Below are 25,798 nucleotides of genomic sequence, written 5' to 3'. Positions count from 1 at the left end.
TATGTTTATTGGCCATTCTTAAATCTTCTCTGGTCAGTTAAAAAATGTCAGTTAAAAATCTTTTTATTGTTCCTGCCCCTTGTGCTTTAAAACAAAAGAGAGAAAAACAGAACCAAATCTCCCTGTGCCCAGTATTATATAGTTACATGTGTTTATTAGGGAAATAGAAATAGATTGTTATAAGTAGATACACCATCTTGCAGTAGATAACACTCTTAATGTGCTTTTTTTTTTCCTTTAAATTTTTCTTTGCATTCTTTGCACGGTTACATTAAAACTAAACTGCACTGATTATCTATGGTTGTGTAATTCATTATCCTAAAACTTAGTGATGCAAATCATATCTTAGTTTCTTTCATGGTTCTTAGGTTTTCTGTGCTCAGCTAGGTGGCTCTTGCTTGGAATTTCTCATGCATTTGCTGTCAGATGGTTGCTAAGGCTGGATTCATCTCAATGTCTTCACTCACATGTCTGATGGTTGATGCTGACTGTTAGAGGTGGGACTTCAGCTGGGGTCCTCAGCATGAGCACCTGTAGGTAGCATGGGCTTCCTCACAGGATGGCAGCTTGATTCTAAGAGTGACCAAGAGAACCAGGCAGGTGCTATATGGCCCTTTATGCCTAACTTCAGAAGTCATAAAGCTTCACTTCCACTATAGTCACAGGCCTGCCCAAATTTAAAAGGAGGGAGCATTGATCCCAATACTGGGGAAGAATGTCTACATAATGAGAGAATGAAGGATGGGAGAACTTATGGTCCTCTTGAAAAGTATAATCTGCACATTATATACACATGAAACATCAGTTGGCTGCATAATGTTGCACTGTAAGGATACATGGTAATTTATTTAACTTGTCTTTAACTGTGGAGCTTTAGGTCATTTTTTTTTAAATTGTGCATTTATTCATTTCAGTTCAATTCAGTCGCTCAGTCCTGTCCGACTCTTTGCGACCCCATGAACTGCAGCACGACAGGCCTCCCTGTCCATCACCAACTCCCAGAGTCCACCCAAACCCATGTCCATTGTGTCGGTGATACCATCCAACCACCTCATCCTCTCTTGTCCCCTTCTCTTCCTGCCCCCAATCTTTACCAGCATCAGGGTCTTTTCACATGAGTCAGTTCTCCGCATCAGGTGGCCAAAGTATTGGAGTTTCAGCTTCAACATCAGTTCCTCCAATGAACACCCAGGACTGATCTCCTTTAGGATGGACTGGTTGGATCTCCTTGCAGTCCAAGGACTCTCAAGAGTCTTCTCCAACACCACAGTTCAAAACCATCAGTTCTTTGGTGCTTAGCTTTCTTTATAGTCCAACTCTCACATCCATACATGACCACTGGAAAAACCATAGCCTTGACTAGACAGACCTTTGTTGGCAAAGTAATGTCTCTGCTTTTTAATATGCTGAGTAGGTTGGTCATAGCTTTTCTTCCAAGGAGCAAGCGTCTTTTAATTTCATGGCTACAGTCACCATCTGCAGTGATATTGGAGCCCAGAAAAATAATCAGCCACTGTTTCCACTGTCTCCCCATCTATTTGCCATGAAGTGATGGGACCGGATGCCATGAACTTAGTTTTCTGAATGTTAAGCTTTAAGCCAACTTTTTCACCTTCCTGTTTCACCTTCATCAAGAGGGTCTTTAGTTCCTCTTCACTCTCTGCCATAAGGGTGGTGTCATCTGCATATCTGAGGTTATTTATATTTCTCCCGGCAATCTTGATTCCCGCTTGTGCTTCTTCCAGCCCAGCATTTCTCATGATGTACTCTGCATATAAGTTAAATAAGCAGGGTGACAATATACAGCCTTGACTACTCCTTTTCCTATTTGGAAGCAGTCTGTTGTTCCACGTCCAGTTCTAACTGTTGCTTCCTGACCTGCATACAGATTTCTCAAGAGACAGGTCAGGTGGTCTGGCATTCCCATCTCTTTCAGAATTTTCCACAGTTTGTGGTGATCCACACAGTCAAAGGCTTGGGCATAGTCAATAAAGCAGAAATAGGTGGTTTTTTGGAACTCTCTTTCTTTTTCAATGATCCAGCGGATGTTGGCAATTTGATCTCTGGTTCCTCTGCCTTTTCTAAAACCAGCTTGAACATCTGGAAGTTCACGGTTCACATATTGCTGAAGCCTGGCTTGGAGAATTTTGAGCATTACTTTACTAGCGTGTGAGATGAGTGCAATTGTGCGGTAGTTTGAACATTCTTTGGCATTGCCTTTCTTTGGGATTGGAATGAAAATTGACCTTTTCCAGTCCTGTGGCAACTGCTGAGTTTTCCAAATTTGCTAATATATTGAGTGCAGAACTTTCACAGCATCATCTTTCAGGATTTGAAATAGCTCAACTAGAATTCCATCACCTCCACTAGCTTTGTTCATAGTGATGCTTCCTAAGGCCCACCTGACTTCACATTCCAGGATGCCCAGCTCTAGGTGAGTGTGAGTGATCACACCATCGTGATTATCTGAGTCGTGAAGGTCTTTTTTGTACAGTTCTTCTGTGTATTCTTGCCACCTCTTTTTAATATCTTCTGCTTCTGTTAGGTTCCTGCCATTTCTGTCCTTTATTGAGCCCATCTTTGCATGAAATGTTCCCTTGGTATCCCTAATTTTCTTGAAGAGATCTCTGGTTTTTCCCATTTTATTGTTTCCCTCTATTTCTTTGCATTGATCACTGAGGAAGGCTTTCTTATCTCTCCTTGCTATTTGGAGCTCTGCATTCAAATGGGAATATCTTTCCTTCTCTCCTTTTCACAGCTATTTGTAAGGCCTCTTCAGTCAGCCATTTTGCTTTTTTTGCATTTCTTTTTCTTGGGGATGGTCTTGATTCCTGTCTCCTGTACAATGTCATGAACCTCCGTCCATCGTTCATCAGGCACTCTATCAGAGCTAGTCCCTTAAATCTATTTGTCACTTCCACTGTATAGTCATAAGGGATTTGATTTAGGTTCATACCTGAATGGTCTAGTGGTTTTCCCTACTCTCTTCAATTTAAATCTGAATTTGGCAATAAGGAGTTCATGATCTGAGCCACAGGCAGCTCCCAGTCTTGTTTTTGCTGACTGTATAGAGCTTCTCCATCTTTGGCTGCAAAGGATATAATCAGTCTGATTTCGGTGTTGACCATCTGGTGACGTCTATGTGTAGAGCCTTCTCTTGTGTTGTTGGAGGAGGGTGTGTGCTGTGACCAGTTCGTTCTCTTGGGAGAACTCTGTCTATTCACTTAGCAACCACTTGTGAGTGTCTCCTCTCTGCCAGGCACACCTGAGCCAACAGACTACCATGGTGAAAAGACTGACAAAGAAGGTCCTTCTTCATAGGGTGCTTACTTTGTGGAAGGGGCAGAAAATGAACCATATATGTAAACAAGTAAATAACCATATACTCTAAAATACTGCGCAAGTAGTTGACCAGTTGGCTACTGTAGTTAGGTATTAGGGAAGGCCTTTAAGAAGGTGACACTTAGGCTAAGATCTGACTGATGGGAAAAGAACAAATCGAGAAAATCTGGGCCATAGAACATTCTAGGGAGAGGAAACAGCTAGTGCAAAGGCCCTGATAGAAACAAACAGAAGGAGAGCTGATGTGCTGCAGCAAGGTGGATGAGGGTAGAAGTGGTGATATGAGATGTGGTTGAAGGGGAAGGTACAGACGAAATTGAGTGGATCTTGGTAAGCCAGGGAAAGAAGTTTAGATTTTATTCTGTCTATATGGGAAGCCTTTGGAAGGTTTTAAGCAAAGGAATGACATTATATATTCTTTTACAGTATCCCTTCTGCTGCTGTGATAGGAATTTTTAAAAATTATTGTAAAATCTGCAACACAAAATTTACCGTCTTAACCATTCATTTAGGTTTACAGCTCAGCAGTGTTAAGTCCATTCACATTGTGCAGCCGGTCTCTAGAACTCTTTTAAGTTGCAAAACGAAAACTATGTTCATTACACAATAGCTTACTCTTCTTCTCCCAAGCTCTGGCCATCCCTCTTCTAGTTTGTCTCTTCATTTGAGTGCTCTGTGTCCCTAATATAAGTGAAGTCATATGATAGTTGTCTTTTTGTGACTGAGTTAGCATAGTGTTGTCAACATTCATCCATGTTGTAGCATGCTTCAGAACTTCCTTCCTTTCAGAGGAGGCTGCATAATATCGCACTGTATGTGTGACACATTTTGTTTATTATGGTCACTTGGGTTACTTCCACGTTGCAGGTGTTGTGAATAATGCTGCTAGGACCCTCGGTGTATACATGCGTCCTTTAGACTCTGCTTTCAGCTCTTTTGGGTATATGCCTAGAAGCGGAATTGCTGAATTTTTTCCCCCTATTTTTAATGTTTTGGTGAACCACTATTGTGTTTCCTGAAGTGACTGCACCATTTTACATTCCTGCCAACAGTGTGCAAGGATTCCAGTTTGTCCACATCCTTGTCAACACTTTTTTTTTCTGTTTCTGTTTGTTTAATAGTAACCTCCTAATGAGTGTGAGGCAGTATCTCCTTGTGGTTTTGATTTGCATTTTCTTCCTGACAGTGGTGTTGAACATATTTTTTGATGCTTCTCTGACATGTGAACATCTTTGGAGAAATGTCTGTTTCAGTCCTCTGCCCATTTTATAATCAGGCTTTGGTTTTTGCTTGGTTGTAGTTCTTTATGTGTGCTAAATTGCTTCAGTCGTGTCCAACTCTGCAATCCTATGGACTGAAGCCCGCCAGGCTCCTCTGTCCATGGGATTCTCCAGGCGAGAACTCTGGAGTGGGTTGCCATGCCCTCCTCCAGGGGATCTTCCCAACCCAGGGATCAAACCTGAGTCTGTTGTGTCTCCTGCATTGGCCGCAGGTTCTTTACCATTAGCACCACCTATAGTTGTTTATATATTCTGGATATTAATCTCTTATCAGACATGACCTGAAAATATTTTCTCCTATTCCATAGGTTCCCTTTTCACTCTGTTGCAGTGATGTTTTTATTTTGAAGTAATCCATATGTATCTATTTTTTTCTCTTGTTGCCTATGAGTTTCAGAATGCGATCTTCCTTATATATGTTCTAAGATTATAGTGGTTTTCTTTTGTTGGAATAAGGAAAAGGGACTTCCTGGTGGTCCAGTGGTTAAGATGCTGCACTTCCAATGCAGGAATCACGGATTGGATCCCTGGTTGAAGAACTAAGATCCCGAATGCTGCAGGGTGGCCAAAAAACAAAAGAATTAAGAGAAAGGCAGAAAATCTGACGAGAAATTCATAATTCCTGAAGAAATGTAATTTCCAAGTTCAGTTGACTAATGAGCAAATTCTTCCAAACATTTAAAGAAGGGGCATCACCAATCTTACAGAAACTCTTGTAGAGAACAGAAGACGACTACTCCTGGATTCATTTTCTGAGGCTACCATAATATCTGTGACAAGACTTGATAAGGATGTTACAAGGATGGAAAGTAACAGCCAATCTCACTTAAGAACACAGATGTAAAGATTATAAGAAAAATATTAGCAACCCAAATCCAACGTTTAAAAGAGAGTAGCACAATCTGATATGGTTTTTTAGGAATGTAGATTGGTTTAACCTCCAAAAAGCAATGTAATTCACCCAGCAACACAAATTCTGTGATTATCTAATAGATACAGGAAATTTTGATAAAATTAAATATCCATTTTATGGTAAACTTTTAACAAATTTAACATAAGACAAAACTCCCTTGATTTGCTAGAGGGATCTACAAAAAACCTAACGCCAACATCATACTTAAAGGTGAAATGTTGGAAGCTTTCCAGTTTTGGAATAAGACAAAAATGCATGCTTTCACTGTATCTATTTAGCATTGTACTGGGAATCCTAGCCAGTGCAGTAAGACAAGATAAGAGGAAAACACATTGGAAAGATAGAACTTGAATGGTTATTTTGTGCCAATGGGATTATATGTGTAGGAAATGCAAAAAAGTTAAGAAAACTATTAGAATTAATAATTACTTATAAAACTTAGAATAAACCCAAGAACAATTGTGCAAGATCTCTTCAGAAAACTGTGAAGCATTATTGAAAAAATTAACAGCTCAGTTAAGTAGATGATGCATCTTACTTACAATTTGAAGATTTAATATTATAAAGATATCAGTACCACCTAATTCATCTCGAGATCAACGTGAAAGTGAAAGTCACTCAGTCGTATCCTACTCTTTGTGACCCCATGGCCCATACAGTCCATGGAATTCTCCAGGCCAGAATACTGGAGTGGGTAGCCTTTCCCTTTTCCAGGGGAACCTAACCTAGAGCGATCTCTGCATGGCAGGTGGATTCTTTACTAGCTGAGCCACAAGGGAAAGCCCAATAAAAAAATCTCAGCAGTTATTTCCATGTAGTAGAATGTTAGGACACCAGAGTAGGCCAATGACCACACATATTTGAAGTAACTGCAATATTTTCCTCTTTGGTAAGCAACATATATTGATATATTTTTATTTTAGAAGTTGAGGGGACTTAAATGACCTAGATACCCCAGGAAGAAGTTTTTAGTAGTTATTTACGGTTTTCACTTCTGTCATGAAAACCAATTTTTTTAAAAAGCGATTTTAAAGGGCAGTCTTGGAGTCAGAATTCTCAAAAAGCACTTACTACAAGCAACTACCTTTCTCGCAAGTGCTGTAGTGTTCCCTAGCCACGTGCGGCTGTTTATACAATCCTGGTTAATTCATTCGTTGCACTAGCCCCATTTCAAGTGCTCACTCAGTAGCCATGTGTATGTAGATAAGAGCTACCTTTTGGATGCTGCTGGAGATGTTGAACTTTTCTGTCATTGCAGAAAGATCCACTGGACACCTCTGCAGCAAGGATCCCGACGTTTTTGTACAGACTCCAAGTAAAATTTTAGGTTGACTAGGAATGACCAACTGCTCCAGTATAATTTACTCCCCACCACACTAGGTGTTCAGTGGCCCACCTTAAAACTTAACCCACTCCATTGGGTGTTTGTTAGCAGGGTACCAGATTTTCTGGTTTAGAAAATCAGTTAGAAAAATAATTGCAGTACAAATTTCAAACTATTCAACCTTGAGGTGTGGAAGCATTGTTTACCAGTGGACAGACTTCTTAGGTCAAGTCCTCACACCCCAGTTAAGTAAGATCTCAACCATTTAAGAAGGGTTTTGAAGAGTTTGCCTGATAAAGGGTTGGCTGAAGGCCAGGGGAAATGCATAGAAGTTTAAGGATTAGGAACCCTGGAGGACTGTCATAGGTTTTTGCCACTGAGATTCAACACTTGAGGAACCTGACTCTTACCTTACAGTTGGACAACTTCCAAATGGTAATTTCCCTCCCTGTTTCCCCCCGCCCCACTTTTTTTTTTTTCTTCCCTGTACTTGCCCCTCTTCATTACATACCTGTATACAGTTAAACAAGAAAAGCTGTTTCAGGGTGGTCTGTATTGTGCAAGGAAGCTTGTATGACAGATTCTGTTGGAAGATCTGTAATGCCAGGTGAATCCACAGCAGGAGACAGAGGTTAGAAGTGGATTACATTGGATGCACCTAAAGGTGTGGTTGGGATTTATGCGTCTGTACAATGAAATGAGAGGCGGGGACCTTAAAAGTTTGGATGTAATCATCTCCAAATTGACTTGCTTTGGAAGACTGGCAGAGAGGGCTTTGAGGGGGAAGAGTGGCTAGATAACAGTGCTACATAATGGGGGTGTGGGGCTGGGGGAGGGGAGGTGTTCATGGGGGCCCCTTATCTCATTTTAGCTTCTCTTTGTTAGGAGTTGTAAAAGCCTGTGATGTGATTGCTGGAACTTTGAACTCAGCAGTTGCTAAGCACCTGCTGTTGTGTTTCATGCTGTAGGTTTGGACTTTAGGGTTATAGTCAAAACAGTCTGATCTTTGAGTCTGACACGGGAGACAAATGTATTCAAATAATTACCCTATTGTGTTATTCATACATAGAGGTTCAGAGGATCCTGGAACATCATTTTAGTCTGGTTCCCTAATTTTCTATCGGAAGTAGCTTTGGCCAAGAGCAGGCTGGAGACTGGTTTGAGCAATGCCGAAAGAACTAGAACCTGGGTTTTTTGATGATTGGCCTGAAATATGGTCGCCATCCTTGAAGACATATAATTCCTATCTACTTAAAACCCACTTCTTGGATGATGTCCCCTTGACCTCCCCCTTTCCTTCGATATCACTTAAACTATTTTGCCCTTGTATTTACTGCGCTTTGTGGAAGATGTTACATCCTCTTTTCTTGAATGTGATTATCAGGAGAGCCACCATGCCAGCTTCTGTCTCCGAGCCTGTCTCATTTCCTGTTCTCAGCACAATATAAATGTCAGGTTTAATTGGGCCTTACAGCAGGACAAACTAGGGTTGAATCAGCCTCTCCAGAGATATACTGGACAAAGACACCCGCACACATCACCTGCCTGTACATCAACAAAAGTCCCTAACATTTCGGCCGCATGGATACATATAGTGTATCTGGAACCTGAATGAAGTCGGGTGCTGTTTGATGGCTAAGCTTTGGAGGCGCCAGGCACGCACTTGCAACAGCACTGGGGGAGATGGGTACGGACTGGGAGGCGCGGCCCGCTCCGCCCCTCTCCCCCTCGGCTGGCTCTGCCGCGCGGGGCGGGGGCGGGGCGGGGCGGGGCTGCGCAGGGGCGCTGCGCGGCGGCTCTGTTGCCGGAACTGGTCCGCGTCGCGCGCCGGGACGCGCGCAGCCCGCCCCGCCCCCTCCCCGCGGTGGACACAAAAGGGTCTCCGCGCCGAGCCAGCCGAGGGGGAGAGGGGCGGAGCGTCTGGCGGCCCTGCAGCCTGGCCTCGCTAGGTTCGTTCCTGCGAGGGGTCGGAGTGGGCCGGTGGGCGACGCGGGGCCGAGAGTGGAGGGCCGCGCGCTCGCGCACCGTGCGGCCTAGCGCCGGGGGGCGTCGCCTGCGCGCGCAGTGGGGCGCAGTGCGCCGGCGCGCGGCGAGCCGGGTCTTCGCGCGGCGGGGCGGGGCCCCTCGTGCAGCGGTGCGGGCCGTGCGGCGGCCCGGGCGGTTAGGGCGCGGGGGCGGAGGGGATGGAGCCCCCGAGGCGTTAGCCGGCTCTGCTAGGTCTGGGCGTGCAGCCCTAGTGTTGTGGCGCGGCCCGTGTGATGGTGCCGGGAGGAAGGAAGCGCCGCGACAGCGCCTGGGTCGGAGTTCGGGTTCCGGGGTTGAGAAGGCCCGGGAACGGAAGATCTGGCGAGCTGGCCGCTGGCTGGGCGAGCGGTCACAATAGGAGGCGGCGGCCCAGCGAGGAGCTGCGGGAGTAGCCCCGCAGGGCGGAGCCTCCCCTCGCAGGTACTGGCTGCCGCGGCCGTTGATTCCCGCAAGAGGGCGGGACGGACCGAGCCTCGGGCGGGTAGGAGCCTGCGGGGCCGCGCTAGAGAGGCGGTTGCCTAGTGTTCAGCGGGGCGCGGCCGGGCCGCCCGGCGCTCTTTGTTCCCCGGGCAGCGACGAGGAGGTGCGGGCAGAGCCCGAGGGAGCGCCGGCCCCCCGCCGTCGGGCGGATGGCCTGGCCCTTCTGCTGCCTCCCTGTGTGCCCAGGCGCAGGTGAAATGATGTCACTCAGGAGAACGCAGAACCCGGTGCGAAGGGTCCTCTCTCGCGTCCTTCTGCAGCCGCGGGTTTCTGAACAGGCTGCGTTTTCTGGGGGATAGAAGGTCTTCCATTCAGGGCTGAAGAATGAAAGAGGTTGGTTTTGAGCCGAGAGTTTTTCAAATTATTGAGGGATAAAGAGAATAAAGTTTTTATTTGCGTGTGTAGGACCTGTAAGACCTTGCTTTTAATTAAAGAAGCTGTGAAAAGGATGTATTAAGTTGGGTGTGTTAATCTTCCACCGTAAATAGAAACAAAATGTAATCTTTAATTGCCGTTTGTTTTCTTACGAGGCGCACTTAACACACGGAGATTTAAGTGCATGCAACTCATTCACAATCGTTTATTACCTTAAAATTGCAATACTTTTTGGATCCTGTTTGGCCTTGATTGCAGGTACTGTTGTTAACACACTTACCGCAGAATTCCTTTAAATAGCTCCCAGCCTTGGTAACTAGGCTTAACTTTTGTTTTTTAATCCATTCCCTCAGTTTTTAAGAAATCAAAACTTAATGAGGATCTAGAGACAGTTGGGATCAAATTAAAATTGTTTTTGTCTTCCATTAGGAAGAAATTTGGGGCTTCCTACTGAAGTAACAATATAAGACCAAATGTAGGGATCAGCTCATTTGCATCAGCAGGCATGTACTTGTAATAAAAAGATTAAATGGAATTTTAAGTAGAAATTGTATCCAGCTCGCTCGCTTTTAAAAGTATTCGTGTAATATATTTCACTTTTTGAAGACCTATTGAGCCTTGAATCTGTTAATTATAGGGGTTTTAAGTTGATATCTATAGTTTTCTTTAAGGCTTGTTTCTAAAAGACTTGGTGGCCTTTAGAGGCTGTAGTTGAATAAATTTTGCCGCAGATTAGCCGTGTGGGCCTCAGGTTCTTATCTGTAAAATACGAGTTGGATTTAAATGATCTCTGTGGTCCCCTCCACTTCTGATACCTTCTGTGACTCGGAAACGTAGTGTGTTCCTATACTTGCTGAATTTCATATACTCACCCTATTTTTATAGCTAAACTAAGTTGGAAGTTATTAATTTGAACAAATATTGTGGATTTTCTATACTAAAGTAACCTGATTTTTGAGGAAGAGTGGATGGACAGAGGGTGACACAGTTATACACTTGAATATGTTAGCATCATAATGTGGAGTGTAGGCCTGTTGTGTCTCTGCCAACTGCTTTGGATGAGGCTTTTAGTTACATCACTAGCCTGTTTTTATTTGTGCTCATTTTTTACTTTAACCTGCAAGGAGGAGAGTGAGAAGTATGAGTGAGAAATCCTCAGATAAAAGTCTCTGAAATGGTTGATCAGTATGGGAAGATGATTGATCTTTGCCTTCTACTTCCAGTCTATTCCATCTTTTTCTCTCTATGCTGCCCCAGTTTTGTTTAAGCCACCACCATTTTGTAATTCATTTTGCTGGTAAGGTAGCTTTTAATTAGGCCTGTGATTCTTGTGTAGTGTCTAGGTCTACTTACTAGTTTTCTAGTTGTTTTTCTACTAACCGCATATATCAGACATCCATTTTCATGTTGTCTTGGTTAAATCATAGCTTGCTTTATTTATTCTCTGGGCAGAGTATAGGGATTGTAAACACACATTTGAACTGTATAGTTGTAGTCTAGTTCATTTGTTCAGCAAATGTGAAATTCTTATTGTCTGTTTGGAGATCAGGCAAATGCTCGAACTCTGTAATAATAAACAAGTAAGAAATTGCAGCAAGTAGACAAAGAGGGGCCATATACACAGTCTTGTCTTTCCTCCAACTCTAATGTCATTTTATGTTCCTTTTTAAAGGATCTGAACACTTTTCCTTCTCTAAGTTAGGGGACCCTGTTACCCTCATTTATTTCTATTGAATTTGCCCCTCACTAGACTGAATCTCTTTGAGGGCAAGAAATATTTACGTTTGTTTTCATAGTATCTAGCATATGATAGATAGATAGGCAATAAATATTTGAATTTTTATTTAGTAAGATTTATGAAGAGCTCAGTCACACTTCATTTTTTCAAATGTTTATGTGTGTAAGTTTTTTTATTGATTGGGAGTGTTCCTGGTTTAGGTATTTTCCAAATCCGTATAATTCTTAGAAATAAATCTTGAAGAGATGGTTTAGAGCAATTTACAAAGCAACAACAACTTTGAGGTTACCAGCTTAAGTAAAATGGTTTAGAAACACTTCCTTAAGGAGAGAATAATCCTTAAATCCTAGATTGTGAAAATGAATGAAAGAAAAACTTAATAGTAGAATGTGTAACTCTTATTTTTCCTAACGTTTATGTTCACCAGTTCAGTTCATATAGTGGTTAGAGACTTCCTTAGTTGCACCTTCTTCACCCCTCCCCATTAATTTGTGTGACTAAGGGATGAGAGAGAAGGGTGGAGCCTTTCAGCTATTTTCACCAACCCTGATTTTGCTCTGCTCCCCCAAAGACATGGATCCAATTTGTTGTTGCTCGAACTCATGAATGGGAATAATAATTTATTTTTCTTTTTAAAGTATCCCAGTACTGGAAAGTAATGCTCCTTCTCAGGTAAGTAGTACCAGTTCTTAAATGGTTTAAAAACTGCATAATTACACATACCATAAACTGACTTAACAAACACTTAATTGTTAAATGTTTAGGTTACTTCTAGTTCCCTTTGAAATTGTTGCTTTGATGTGATGAACATATTCATGCATATGACTTTTCTCGTATTTTGAAATATAACCTGAGAATTTATCAGATAACAGATCAATGATTTGAACTGTTGTTAATAAAATCTCCCTGATTACTTTCCAGGAGATTAACATTTGCCATCGTGGAAGCAGTGAGAATATTTGGATTTTTGTATAATTTGGATCTGACCTCTTCATTTTTTTTTTTTTTTAAATTATTTATTTTCGCTGTGTTGGGCCTTCATTGTGGCACGTGGGCATAGTTGCCCCTTGGCATGTGGGATCTGAGTTCCCCAACCAGGGATCGAACCTGCGTCCCCTGCATTGGGAGGCAGATTCTTACCACTGGACCACCAGGGAAGTCCTGACCTCTTCATTTTTTAGGTACCCAGACTTTGACCAAAGGGAGTAAGGGACTTGTTGGAGTCATCAACCAAGCACCTAACTCATTATCTTTTGTTCTTTCCTTTTTCGTGTTAGCCTGTGATTTTACTGCCTTTGAACAGTTGATATGCAACTTGTAACAGTGGACAGTTTTTTTTTCTTTTCTGGAGAGTATTGTTACCATTTTGGAGAAGACTGTTTGGCCTTTTGAGCAATTTATTTTGTGGAAGGTACACATTATTTAATACTGGCCTAGAGGTTATCATACACGTGTATATTCTCTACTTTTATGAGAAAGATGTAAATGAACAAAGAAGGAAGCTGTCATCAGAAGTGATTTTTGCCTATGGCTGATTCACATTGTTGTATGGGCAGAAGCCAACACATATTGTAAAGCAGTTATCCTCCAATTAAAAAAAAATGCCATACAGGATTTTGTTAGTTTTAAAGGAGTCATACATAGTAAGCTTCTAGCACAACCAACTTAAACATCCATGGTAGCGTGTTTTTTTTGTTGTTTTTTTTTTAGTGATTTTGGAGGAAGCTGATTCTGAGACTATGTGGACCTAAGTCCTGTGTTATTTTTAACACAATAACTACTGCAATTTACCACAGTGATGATAATAATAGCACACTCTCAAACACTGAGGTTAAGTTGTTGGTAGCATGGCTACCAGGCCGGGGAAAGGCCACATTAAATAGAAGATGACCTTAAAATAGTAATGTATTGTTTCTTAAAAGGTTAAAGTGTTTTCTATAATTTCAGTCTTATAAAACAGGAAAGAGTTATGCTGGATGAACTAGTCATATTGTTATATGTAACATTAAAAATGAAAAGTGTGTGGAGTTGCAGGCTCTGTCCCATCTCAGGGATGTTTCATGGCAGGACTTCTAAAATACAGTTGCATCCCGAGAGAAGTACCATGTCTTTGTAATTCTCAGCAGTTGGTATGTTAGGGGAAAATAGAGCTGTATTGGTTTTCAGATACTGTATAACCTGACTAATTTTAACTGAGGGAGAGTTAGGGAAGTAGCAGAAGTCAGAAACAATTTCCAAGGAAACATTTATTTTTAAGTACTTAAAATAGCTTTAAGTAAATAGGCATTGTGGAATAGTTGCTAGTTACTAATCCAACTAGATAGATTACAAAGAAGAATGTTACTTTTAAAATTCTGCAATTAGAAGGTGGTTTAGTGGGTTGAGTCTGAATCTTAGAACCGGATACACTTGGCTTCAAATTATGGCTCTGGTATTTAGGTTTCACTTTAAGCAAGCAAGCTGGTTAACCCTAACTTGTAGCATGTAAAGATCAGAAAGCCCAGTTTGATTCCTGGCATGAAATTTACTATTACCGAATTGAGGTTTTAAAAACTGCTGTATTGCTTAGGTTTTTTTTTTTTTTAAGTTTTATGTCTTTCATAATCAAGTTAATACAGAATTTTTCTCTAGAATTCTGGAGAAGAAACTTTCCTTGAGTATGATACCCAGTTTTTATTCTGTTACCTGCATGTTTGTTGTGTGAGTTTTCTATTGTGTAACAAATTGCCACAAGTTTAGTAGCAAATCTTGTTACCTTACAGTTTCTGGATCAAAGTCCTGGTATGGGTTAGCTCTAGAGCCTCTGTCAAGGTCTTACTTGGCTGGGCTCTGATTTTGTTAGAGACTTAATGTCCTCTTCCAAGCTCATTGTTGTTATAATGTGGTTCTTGTGATTATAGGACTGAGGCCCCCCGTTTTCTTTGAGGGGACCTTGATCTTCGTGAGCCATCAGCTATCAACTGATGACCGCTTTTAGCTCCTAGCTGCCCTCAGGTGGTACCATTCATGTGCCTTCTCAGAACATAGCAGCTTCGTCTGTAGGGTTGGCAGGAGAATCTCTTAAGGAAGTGCTCAACTTCTCTTTTAGAGCTTTCTCTGATTAAATCAGGCCTACCCAGGATAATCTCCCCTTTGATTAACTTAAAATTCATTGGAAATCTTAATTATATCTGAAAATCCTTTCACCTCTGTGAACGGGTTTGTATAATTTAGGTCATGATTGAACCCAACCAGGGGAATGAAATTGACTATGTTTACAGTGCTCCCCACATACCACGCAGGGTGGAGGTACACACCAGAGGTGGGAATCTTGAAGGCCATCTTAGAATTCCCTCTTCCCTTCTCTCTCCTTTTCTCTCCCCTTTACCCCTCTCCCTCTATGTCTGCAAGGACCAGGGTTTGTCAGTTTTTTATGTATTACTGAAATTTGTTTTCCCAGCCAGCTTTTGTACTAGTAGTTTGTAAGAGTGCTGCTCACACTTTTCAAGTTTGTAAGACTGCTTAAGTGTGGTAGTTGATGGTATGGCACCTTATTAAAACACTCTTCAGATGTACTTATTGTGCAGATTATAAACTTGTAGAAAGAACATGAAGCCTGCATAAAGGAACAGGCCATTTTGAGAATTACTTTAAAGTGGTAAAGACACTCCTTAGATTGAATGGAGTCAGGAATGTGAAAAATACTTCTTCCTGTGAAATATTTTCTTCCTCCTGCCCTCAGATAAAGCCATGGCTCCTCCCTCTATTTTTTTTTTTAAACAAGAATAAGCTCCTTGAGCATGGGATCTTGTTTTCTAACGTAACTCTTTGCCTATAGGAGGCAGTCAGTAAACATTCCTTGATTCACTCAGTCCTACTTCATCACAATGGTAAAGAATGTTAACACATGCATGTTTATAGTACAGAGGTGAGCTTTAGTTCATGTCCACAGCCTTTTGTGGAGCAGTACTAGTAAGTTCTAAAACTACTGCCTTCAGTCCTAGGAAGGTGTTTGGAAGTAGTTATTTTCTTAGCAACAGGCCTAGTTATCTGTTGATGAGGCTCATAGCAAGCCAGAAAGAAAAATTTCTAGAGGAGCTAACAAGTTTACTGTAGCAGCGTTATTCATATAATTAGCATGCCACGTTATGCTCTTGTCTGTCCCTTCCTCTCTGGCTACTTCCTTACTGACCAGTTATGCTGATCATTTTGTAGTTTCTTGACAACACTGTTTCTTACCAATTACCTCTGCAAAGCACCAGCATGGACCATTACCACAGAAAGGTACTTTTCTATACTGTATGGTGATCTGCTTTTCTTTTTATTGTATATACTTCTTGAAGGTAGAAAATCATGACTGTTTTTGTTTAGTGCCTGTTACAGGATAGACACTTACATGTAAGGGAATGAATGCAGCAATGAAATGAAAAAACAAGACAGCCTTAAAGCACATGGTCTTTAGGGACAAGCAGGTCCACAACCCTTAATCCCAAAGGGCAGTTCACTCCACAGCACAGTGGAATGGTGATTGATACTCATCATGTCTGGTCAGAAATGCTAGATTAAGTATATTTACATATGAGTTTAGGGCATTAACTCACAGTCTAGTCAAGCATTTAAAACATGCAGGCATTTACTTTGAGGCTTATGATCTTGTCCTTTATTCATTAAGTAGGTTCCTAGGTTTGTGTTGAATAGAGCTGAGGTCTCCACAATATAAATCTTGTTTTTTATACCTGTGATCACTATAGAAATTTGGCCATAGGTGTTAACTAAAGTTTCTCTTCCCTTGCCTGATCATTTGGAAGGTTAACTAAAAAAAAGAATGAAAAATTAATCACAGCCAGGTAGACACTAATCGTTCTGTACTTAAGTGATTTTTACTTCTGGTTTTCTTGACATGAAATCCTACCTGTCTTTTAAGATTTCAGAATTAATGCCAGCAGGAAAGATACCGACAGGTGCTACATGGGAAGCATAGGAAGGACTTTGTGTTCTTGAGCAGTGCTGTTTTGCCTTTAGAGAAAGTTTTTATAAGAGCGATCCATTGCCAGAGGCAGTCTTTGTCTTCCTTATGTTTGTTTTGATGTTTAAGATTAATTTTTTATTTCTTTTGCTCTGCTAACAAAATCATCAAATACCTAGAAAATCCAGACTGTCCTTCATAGGCTTGACTCTCCACATTGGTGCGGCTAGCCATGAACTATCCTTTTCTTCTCCCTCTTTTTCCCAGATATCTCCCGGGGCCAATTCAGCACCTCTGCCTGGCCATCCTAACAAGGTGATTTGTGAAAGGGTGAGACTTCAGAGCCTGTTCCCTCTCCTCCCAAGTGATCAGAACACTACCGTTCAAGAGGATGCTCACTTCAAAGCTTTCTTCCAGGTTCTTATATATTTACCCTTTGCCTTCGTAGGGCTGAAAGTCACAAGATACATACTAGGTTGTCTAGGAAGGCTTGAACCAACATTCTCAGTATCTTCCTACTTCTTGTTTTCTGTTGTTTGTGGGAATAAGTATTCTTCTTAGAGGACATCTTTAACTTATTCAGCCAGCTTTTCTGAAGAATGTTTGTCTTCTCTTGAGCTGCTGTTACTGTTTGACCACTTAATATTCTTGTTTTTTAATCTTTTGGTCTTGATCACGCGTCCTAATAGGTCAAGTTCTGTAGAAAAGTAGAAGATATTAGAGAATATGTGAAATTGTATAGAGAAAGAAAAATAGAAGTTTGTAAGATATTTTTTAAAGCCATCACTGCTTTGATAGTAATGCACACTACAGAGTCTGATGGTGATGCACATTTCAGAGAGAAAATATGATAACTTGCCTTCTATGACTTTTGATACCTATGGGTAAATGTGTTTAAAATTTCATTACATATGAAATGAAAAAAAATTAAGGTATAAATGGATGTAAACTATCATTAGGTTCTTAACAAGATTACTAGGATGTACTCACAGAAATCATTGACTACTGTATTTAAAATCCATTACTCCCCGAGATTCCAGATTTAGTAACGGAAGTCATCATTACCAGAAAGGAGACTTAAGTTACAGAATTGCTTCTGGATACTAGGGGTTGTGGGCAAGACACGTAATTGTACATGTTGAGGTGGTGAGAGTTGCTAGTCACAGCTCGGGCTTTTGGGTAGAGCCAGCTTACTTTCTGTTCACATGGGAGTGGTAGGCTGGGACTTGAGACCGCTTCTGAAAGGGGAGTGTTTACGCCACGTTGGAGAGGCAGGATTTAGAAGCTGACGTAGAGGAGGATCGTGTATGGTGATCCAGGGCTCTCAGTCTGTTGTTCCTTGTGGATCCTGTGTGTCAGGTTCTCTGCTTGGCGTGTGTTGTCTCCTTTTGTTTTTAGCCATCATAATAAAGTTCATCTGGATGGTTTTCTAGATGAAGAAATAGCCTCAGAGAATCTCACCGAGATGCCCAATTTACATATCTAGTTATTGACAGAATAGAGACTCAAATCCAACTTCAGCTATTTCTTATCTCTGTCATACCACCTTACCGGTATTTCTGTAAACACAGTTCACTGCATGTTAAAAGACATCGTTTATTGAATTGCATGACATATTTACTGCCGTTTTGGATACAGCATTAGCTTGCAAGAACTTGATCTTTAGTAGTAACTAATGAAGAAATTGATTTCATACATACCTTCACTACTGCCACCAGTAAGCAGTTATTTGACACTTTCTGTGTTCTCTGTACTTCCTCTGAGTCTTTAAGCATTAAGGTAACATTAACTAAACTCAAAGAGTAGCTGCCAAATGCAGTAGATTAAAACCCATATTTTGAAAATAAAACCAAAAGGTTAGCCAGTTCCACTTGAGTAACACTCAAGTAACAGCAGAAAAGTGAAAGGTTTTTTTTATTTGCAGCCCTAATTTAACTTAAACCTTTCTTTGCTCTAACTTAAAACCAGGCCCTCAATGTACTTTGCTCCCACGAGAGACTGGAGGTTTTCCTTGTCCACTTACTACCCCCCACTGTTCCTCATGAAGCAAAGCAGATCCTTCTCACATCCCCTTTGAAATATTGTCAGGTACTTTCAACTAGTTCTGATACCAAAATTGAGTATGATGTCCCAGTTCCAGTTATGGTTCTCATCATCATAAAACTGAGCTGCCCAATGGGAAGGAGAACCCGGCAGCCGTATCCTGCTCCTCAGAAAGCCACTGCCTTGATGCATTGTTTTCTTGCTGCTTTGCTCCAGGTTCTTTCCCTCCCAACTCTTTCTGCTTTTCCTTTTCCTTTTTTTACTCCATCCATTCCAAACAGAATCACCTTACCTCTTCCCTTTTTTCCCCCCAAAACACCCCTTGTACTTTATATTTTAGCTGAAACTATTCTCTTTTGTGAGGACATCATTTTCTCCTATAGCCTTCTCTAGGAGTAAAGAAATGATTGGCTTTTCGTGCTTCAAGCGTGGAATTGGATGTGTGACGAGTAAGTGGGATGGTCACAGAGATAAAGGCAAGTGTTGACACTCTCCTGGATCCTTGTTTTTAACCATCAGTCTTTGAACAAAAAGCTCCTCCTATTTTTGATCTCTTTTTTGCCTTTTGTCTTCACTACTTAACCGAGTTTGCATCACTATCCTTGTTTATTGCTTTTTCACTCTGCTCTTTTTTTGCTTATTTTTCTAGTCAAAATATTTCAAATTTTGTGTGCTTTTTAATTTTTGAAAATTATGAAATATTTCACATATGCATGTTGTAAAGTATGAAGATATATGTATTCAAAAATCTACCATATAGCTTAAGAAATCAACTATTACCAATATTCTTGAACATTTCTGTAAAAATGATGGTTTTGTTTTCTTGCTTTGAATTTTTTTTACGAAAAAGGTTTAAGAAGCACATTTACATCTCTATAAAAATAGGCCTATATTTAAAATTAGAATCAAGGCGCTTATCATTTTTTAATTTAAAATTAAGGCATAATTACAGTGGAATTCACCTTTTTTGTGTACAGCTCTGTGAGTTTTGACAGAGGCATACAGATGTGGAACCGATACAATCAAGATATGATAGTTTCAACAGCAACCCCCCCCCAAATTCTGTCACATCTGTTTGCCATCAGCCCCCTGCAGTTTTAAAATTAGCAGTTGCGTATAGCACAGGGAGCTCGACTCTGTGCTCTGTGATGACCTGGAGAGGTGGGAGGAAGGGGGTGGGAGGGAGGTCCGAGAGGGAGGGGATGTATGTGTAGACACAGCGGGCTCACTTCCAGCCTAGCAGAGCAGCCCCAGCCAGCAGACGGGAAGTGAGCAGTCACTGTACCCCCAGCCGGCTCGGTGATTGTGAGTGGAGACTGCACGCTTTCATTCAAAAGTCAGCTGCGTTGTGGAGAACTTGAATTTCAGATGTGGCACAGCCCTTGATTTCAGGAGTGTGTGTGTGTGTTTAACATACGTATACTTTTTCATACCCTTTTCCATTACGGCTTATCACGGGAAGTGAATATACTCTTTGTGCTCTCCAGTGGGAGCGTGTTCATCCATCCTGTGTGTAACCCAGCCTCCCATCTCACCCTCCAGCCCGCCCCCGGCAACCGCAGGTCTGTTCTCCATGCCCGTGGGTCTATTTCTGTTCCGTAGATAGGTTCATTTGTGTCGTACTTTAGATTCCACATGTAAGTGGTATCATATGGTATTTGTCTTTCTCTGACTTTACTTTTTATGGTAATCTCTAGTTGCACCCATGTTACTGCAAGTGGCATTATTATCATTAATCTGAGTAGTAGTCCATTTTACTTATAAATTTTATATATATATATAAATAAATCACATCGTCCTGATTCATTTATCTGTCAGTGGACATTTAAATTGGTTCCATGTCTTGGCTATTGTCTGTAGTGTTCCTATGAACATAGGGGTGAATGTATCATTTTGAATTAAGAATTTTGTCTGGATATATATATGCCTCAGAGTGGAATTGCTGGATTGTATGGTAGTTTTAGTTTTCTGAGGAAACCCAATACTGTTTTCTATAGTGGCTGTACCAACTTAGAGTCCCACCAGTACTGTAAGAGGTTCCCTTTTCTCCTCAGGTATGCATCTTAATACAGCTAGATAACAACTTTAATCTATAAATTTACTGAAGTTAGGTGATTGAAATTTCTTTGATTTATACAAATAAAGAAATACATTGTTTCTGAAAGAGAAGACTACTTACTGTAAAAATGTCTATTCTCTTAACTTCATAGACGTAATAAAAATTTCAGCCAAAAAGATAAAGGAAAAATTTCAGTTTAGAACTTTACAGTTATCCTTAAATTCATAAGGAAAATTAACAAAGGAAACACAGGAACTTTTCCCAAAATTGTCATAAAGGGAAATATGCCACAATGATACTAAATCATATTGTAAAGAAATAGTTCCATGTTATTGAGTTCCATGTTGTTTAAATCCAGTGGCTGTTTTTCAACCCTCCTTCTACGTGACCTCTTAATTAAGTTGGTGAAAAAAATAGTTGAGGTTTCGGACCATGAATTTTGAATCATTGTAACTAGGCTCAAACACATCTTTATTGATGAAAATAGGAATCATTACAATCAACAGATTTTTGCCAACGAGAAATAAGTTAGTTTATTCCCATAGCATAAAAATTTGTGCCTTGGGATTCGACTGACTCTTGGAAAGCATTTTCTGCCTCCTGCTGGTTGTGGAAGCATTTTCCCTGCAAGAAGATGTTGAGATGGTTGAAGGAAGTTGGCAGTCAGTTGCCGAGAAGTCGGGTGAATATGGTGGGTGAGGCAAAGCTTCGCAGTCCCGATTCACTCAGCTTTCGCAGCATCACTTGTGAGATGTACGATCCGATGCTGTGGAGAAGAGTTGGGCCCGTCCTGCTGACCAGTGTTGTCTGTAGGTATTGCAGTTTTCAGTGCATCTCACTGATTTGCCGAGCATACTTCTCAAATGTAACAGTTTCACCAGGATTCAGAAAGCTGTCGTGGATCAGAGCGGCAGCAGACCACCAAACATTGACCATGACCTTTTTTTGGTGCAAGTTTGGCTTTGGGAAGTGCTTTGGAGCTTCTTGGTCCAACCACTGAGCTGGTCGTATAAAATCCACTTTCTGTCACACATCACAGTCTGATGAGAAATGATTCGTTGTTGTTGGATTCGAAACGATATTTTTGATTTTTCAATCAGCTCTTGAGGCAGCACCCACTTACCAAGCCTTTTCACCTTTCCAGTTTGCCTCAGATGCCAAACGACTGTAGAATGGTCGATGTTGAGTTCTTTGGCAACTCCTCATGTAGTTGCAAGAGGATCAGCTTCAGTGATCCTCTCAATTGGTCATTGTCAACTTGCACCTTCCGTTATGCTTGTTATCTCCTTTGCGAAGCTGGAACTGCCACTGCGCGGTGTGTTTGGTAGCAGTTCCTGGGCCGCAGGCGTTGATGTTGCGCATTGTCTCTGCTGCTTTACCACCCATTTTGAGCTTGAATAAGAAAATCGCTCCAATTTGCTTTTTGTCTAACATCATTTCCCTAGTCTGAAATAAATATAAACAGCAGGTTACAAGTTACTAGCAAAAAATTTAAGAATAATGTATTAAAGTGATGTATAACATAACCACATTTATTTAAGAATGTGTCTCAATATCAAACAGAAAAGTGCAACATTGCAAAACTGCAGTTACTTTTGCATCAACCTAATAGTTGACTCCTTGAAACTCCATTCCATTGGCTTTCACCTTCACACTCCACGCTCCTTTCATCAGCTACTCAACATAAAATGTTGGAGCTTCTTAGGGTTTAGCATTGAACCTCTTTTTCACTATATAAATCATTGATATTTTGAGCAATTTTCTCACTGCCTGCAACTTCTTTGACATACCATCTATCTGTATACCAAAAATTCCTGAATTAACATTTCTAATTTGAGCTTCAGCTGTCTGCACAACTCCAGGTGGATAGTTCAGAGAGATCCCTTGATTTCAGGTTGTTCTTAATAGCTTTTCTGTTTTTGTTGGTTTCATATTTATGCCTCAGATTATTTTATTTATCCTTGTTTATAGCTTCTGTGGAAGTAAATACAGCATTTGAACACAGTACATTTACAACATCAAGATAAATCAGTTTGTGAACCAGTGGTGTTTTGTGTAATTAAAAATTAAGAAAAATCTAGGACTTAGGTTGTTAATAATTATTCAGAAGTTAGCCACACAGGCCTCCCTAAACTCAGGAAGCCACTGCTGGCCTAGTAGTTATGCCAGTGATACAGTAATTTAATATTTTCACACAGTATTTTATCCTCTTCATTATGATGGAACTGCATTAGTTATACCACTAGAGTCCCATTGTAAGCACTCATTGCATTCTGTTCTTTGGCCTTTTATAAAAAAAAAAAACACAAACTTGGGCCATATCAAAAGCAAAGTCTTGATTGTTTTTTTTTTTATAATGTCTCCTGCAGTAACTTTTGAAAACAGAACAGTAAAAGCCTCCCCCTCCCCCATATCTTTAAGTAAAATAACATTCCAGGAGGATGTACTTTTAGAGTGGTTATGAAGTTGGATTTTGTTCTGAAACATTTTGAGCTGAGAACTATGAAAGCTGTACTTTAGAAAATTAAAGTTCTGTGTGAATTATGTCAGACAGGACTGTATATACCTCGTGTAGTTCAAAGGCAGTATATCACTGAATTGTCTTTGGTACATCTTCACTAATAGAAACACGTTTTACATAAATTTGAATATAGTTTCAGTCAAGACTTCCGTTTGTGGAGAATTAAGTGAGAGAATGTGTAGAGATCATTTTGTAAATTACATTGTGTGGTTCCAATATAAAGTTAATTTCCAGCCTTCCCCCTGCTTATTATTTACGAAAAGGGAACTGTCTGTGTTTATTCTTTATCAGTTGCTCTGTGTAGAGTGAGCGTTTCGGTTTTCTGATTGCTTTCATGTCTCAGTTTTTTAAGGAACCTCCATACCGTATACTCCATAGTGGCTCTATCAACTTACATTCCCACCAGCGTTCAAGAGGGTTCCCCTTTCTCCACAACCGCTTCAGCATTTATTGTTCATAGACTTTTAAATGATGGCTGTCGTCGTGTCTTTTATTTTTAATTCGTAGCATTCGCTGAGTGTTTTCTCTGCATGCTTGCATGCTGAGTCGCTTCAGTCCTGTCTGACTCTTGGTGACCCCGTGGACAGTAGCCCGCCAGGCTCCTGTCCATGGGATTCTCTAGGCAGGAATACTGGACTTGTTGCCATGCCCTCCTCCCAGGCATCTCCCCCCCAGGGATCGAACCCGTGTCTCCTGAGGTCAAGCACTGGCACGTGGGTTCTTCGCACTAGCTCTACATGTGGAATGAGAAATTTAGTCTTTTGTCTAAGGTGTAAGGCAAATGGAGAAAGTCTGGAAGTTTAAAAGAGGATTGGAAACTCATAAATCACTCTGTACTTACTTGCGAGTCTGAGATGAGTGGTTGTCCTAAATAAGGTCCAGGTGGAGAGGGGACCAGGTTTCTGGAAATTTTACCTCTTGATTCTAGTTGCCCCCTTGTTCCTTTGAGAAGGAAGTCCTCAGGGCTCACTAGTGGTTGCTGAAGTCGGAGGCCCATTTAAATCACCATTTTAAATCTGGAACTTGGAACCTGGTTCTGCTTTGCAGAAGGTTTGCATTATCTTCCAAAACTTCCTGGTTGAGATATATAAATATATATTTATATTTTATGTGTCTTTATATATGTACATATGCACATGTGTTTGTGTATATATTTTCCCCCATGGCATTCAGCATTTAACAGTTTGTGATTTGCTTTTTTTTGAAACCATGCAATACTTTTATGGGGTTTTTTTTACTTCTAAGAATGTTTGGTTATAGAGATTTGAGGTTAGATAGATGTAATCCTCTACGCATTTTATTAGATGCTAAATACTGAGTTAGAGTTTCATAGAGTACTCAAATTGATAAGGAATGTGAAACAACATTGCATGTCGTAAACTCTTTAATAATTCCCTGTTCCTAAATATCAGTTTGTGGTTTCCTATTACTTTGACTGGAAAAGCAAGGCTTATTACCATAGTGAATGAGCTCGCTTCCACGTTATTTCCTAGTCTTTGTCTCTTACACCCTGAGAACCTTTTACAGCAGAAGAGAAGGGATGGGAAATTTTCTCAGTCATCTCCATTCTTAAAAGTAATAGCTTTGTTGTAAAATAAGAATATGTTAATGCACAACCTGAACATCACTGAAAATCTGATAGCCTGAGGTTTTTAAGGTTATTTTTGTGAATCTGTCCATTCTCCTCAGTATCAATAACCTCAGATATGCAGATGACACCACCCTTAGGGCAGGAAAAAAAGAACTAATAGAGCCTCTTGATGAAAGTGAAAGAGGAGAGTGAAAAAGGTGGCTTAAAACTCAACACTCAAAAAACTAAGATCATAGCATCCAGTCCCATCACTTCATGATAAATACATAGAGAAACAATGAAAACAGTGAGAAACTTTGTTGTCATCGGCTCCAAAATCACTGCAGATGGTGACTGCAGCCATGAAATTAAAAGACGCTTTGCTCCTTGGAAGAACAGCTATTACTAACCTTGACTGCTAATATGCTAACTGGCACCATATTAAAAAGCAGAGACATTACTTTGCCAACAGAGGTCCATCTAGTCAGAACTATGGTTTTTCCTGTAGTCATGTATGGATGTGAGAGTTGGACTATAAAGAAAGCTGAGTGCTGAAGAATTGATGCTTTTGAACTGTGGTGTTGGAGAAAACTCTTGAGAGTCCCTTGGACTGCAAGGAGATCCAACCAGTCCATCCTAAAGGAAATCAGTCCTGGGTGTTCATTGGAAGGACTGATGCTGAAGCTGAAACTCCAATACTTTGGCTACCTGATGCGAAGAGCTGACTCATTTGAAAAACCCTGATGCTGGGAAAGATTGAAGGTGGGAGGAGAAGGGAACGAGAGAGTTTGAGGTGGTTGGATGGCATCACCGACACAATGGACATGAGTTTGAGTAAAGTCCGGGAGTTGGTGACGGGCAGGGAGGCCTGGTGTGCTGCAGTCCATGGGGTCGCAAAGAGTCAGACAGAACAGCAACTGAACTGAACTGTGGTGCTGGAGAAGACTCTTAGGCGTCCCTTGGAGAACAAGGGGATCCAACCAGTCCATCCTAAAGGAGATCAGTCCTGAATATTCATTGGAAGGACTGATGGCTGAAGCTGAAACTCCAGTACTTTGGCCACCTGATGCAGAGAGCCAACTCATGAGAAAAACCCTGATGCTGGGAAAGATTGAAGGCAGGAGCAGAAGGGGATGACAGAGGATGCAATGTTGGATGGCATCACCGACTCAATGGACATGAG

General features: G+C 40.9%; 1 protein-coding gene across 7 annotated transcripts in view; it reads left to right on the top strand.

The window, feature by feature from the left end:
• Nucleotides 1-25,798, top strand: part of RNF38 (ring finger protein 38) — a 120,107-nt gene that overhangs the window by 56,902 nt on the left and 37,407 nt on the right. Inside the window, exons 1-2 of one of the 7 annotated variants that reach the window (XM_065907982.1) lie at nucleotides 8,986-9,304; nucleotides 16,690-16,839. The exons of 3 other annotated variants lie outside the window; for them this stretch is intronic. The gene's annotated coding sequence lies outside the window, so the exon portion shown is untranslated. Of the gene's footprint in view, nucleotides 1-8,680; nucleotides 8,809-8,985; nucleotides 9,305-16,689; nucleotides 16,840-25,798 lie in introns of those variants that run through there. 3 more of the 7 variants (XM_065907983.1, XM_065907981.1, XM_065907985.1) reach the window with 3 other exon arrangements.

The sequence above is a fragment of the Muntiacus reevesi genome, chromosome 17, assembly GCF_963930625.1.
Source record: "Muntiacus reevesi chromosome 17, mMunRee1.1, whole genome shotgun sequence".
NCBI lineage: Eukaryota > Metazoa > Chordata > Mammalia > Artiodactyla > Cervidae > Muntiacus > Muntiacus reevesi.
This window is presented reverse-complemented; position numbering and strand designations above follow the sequence as displayed.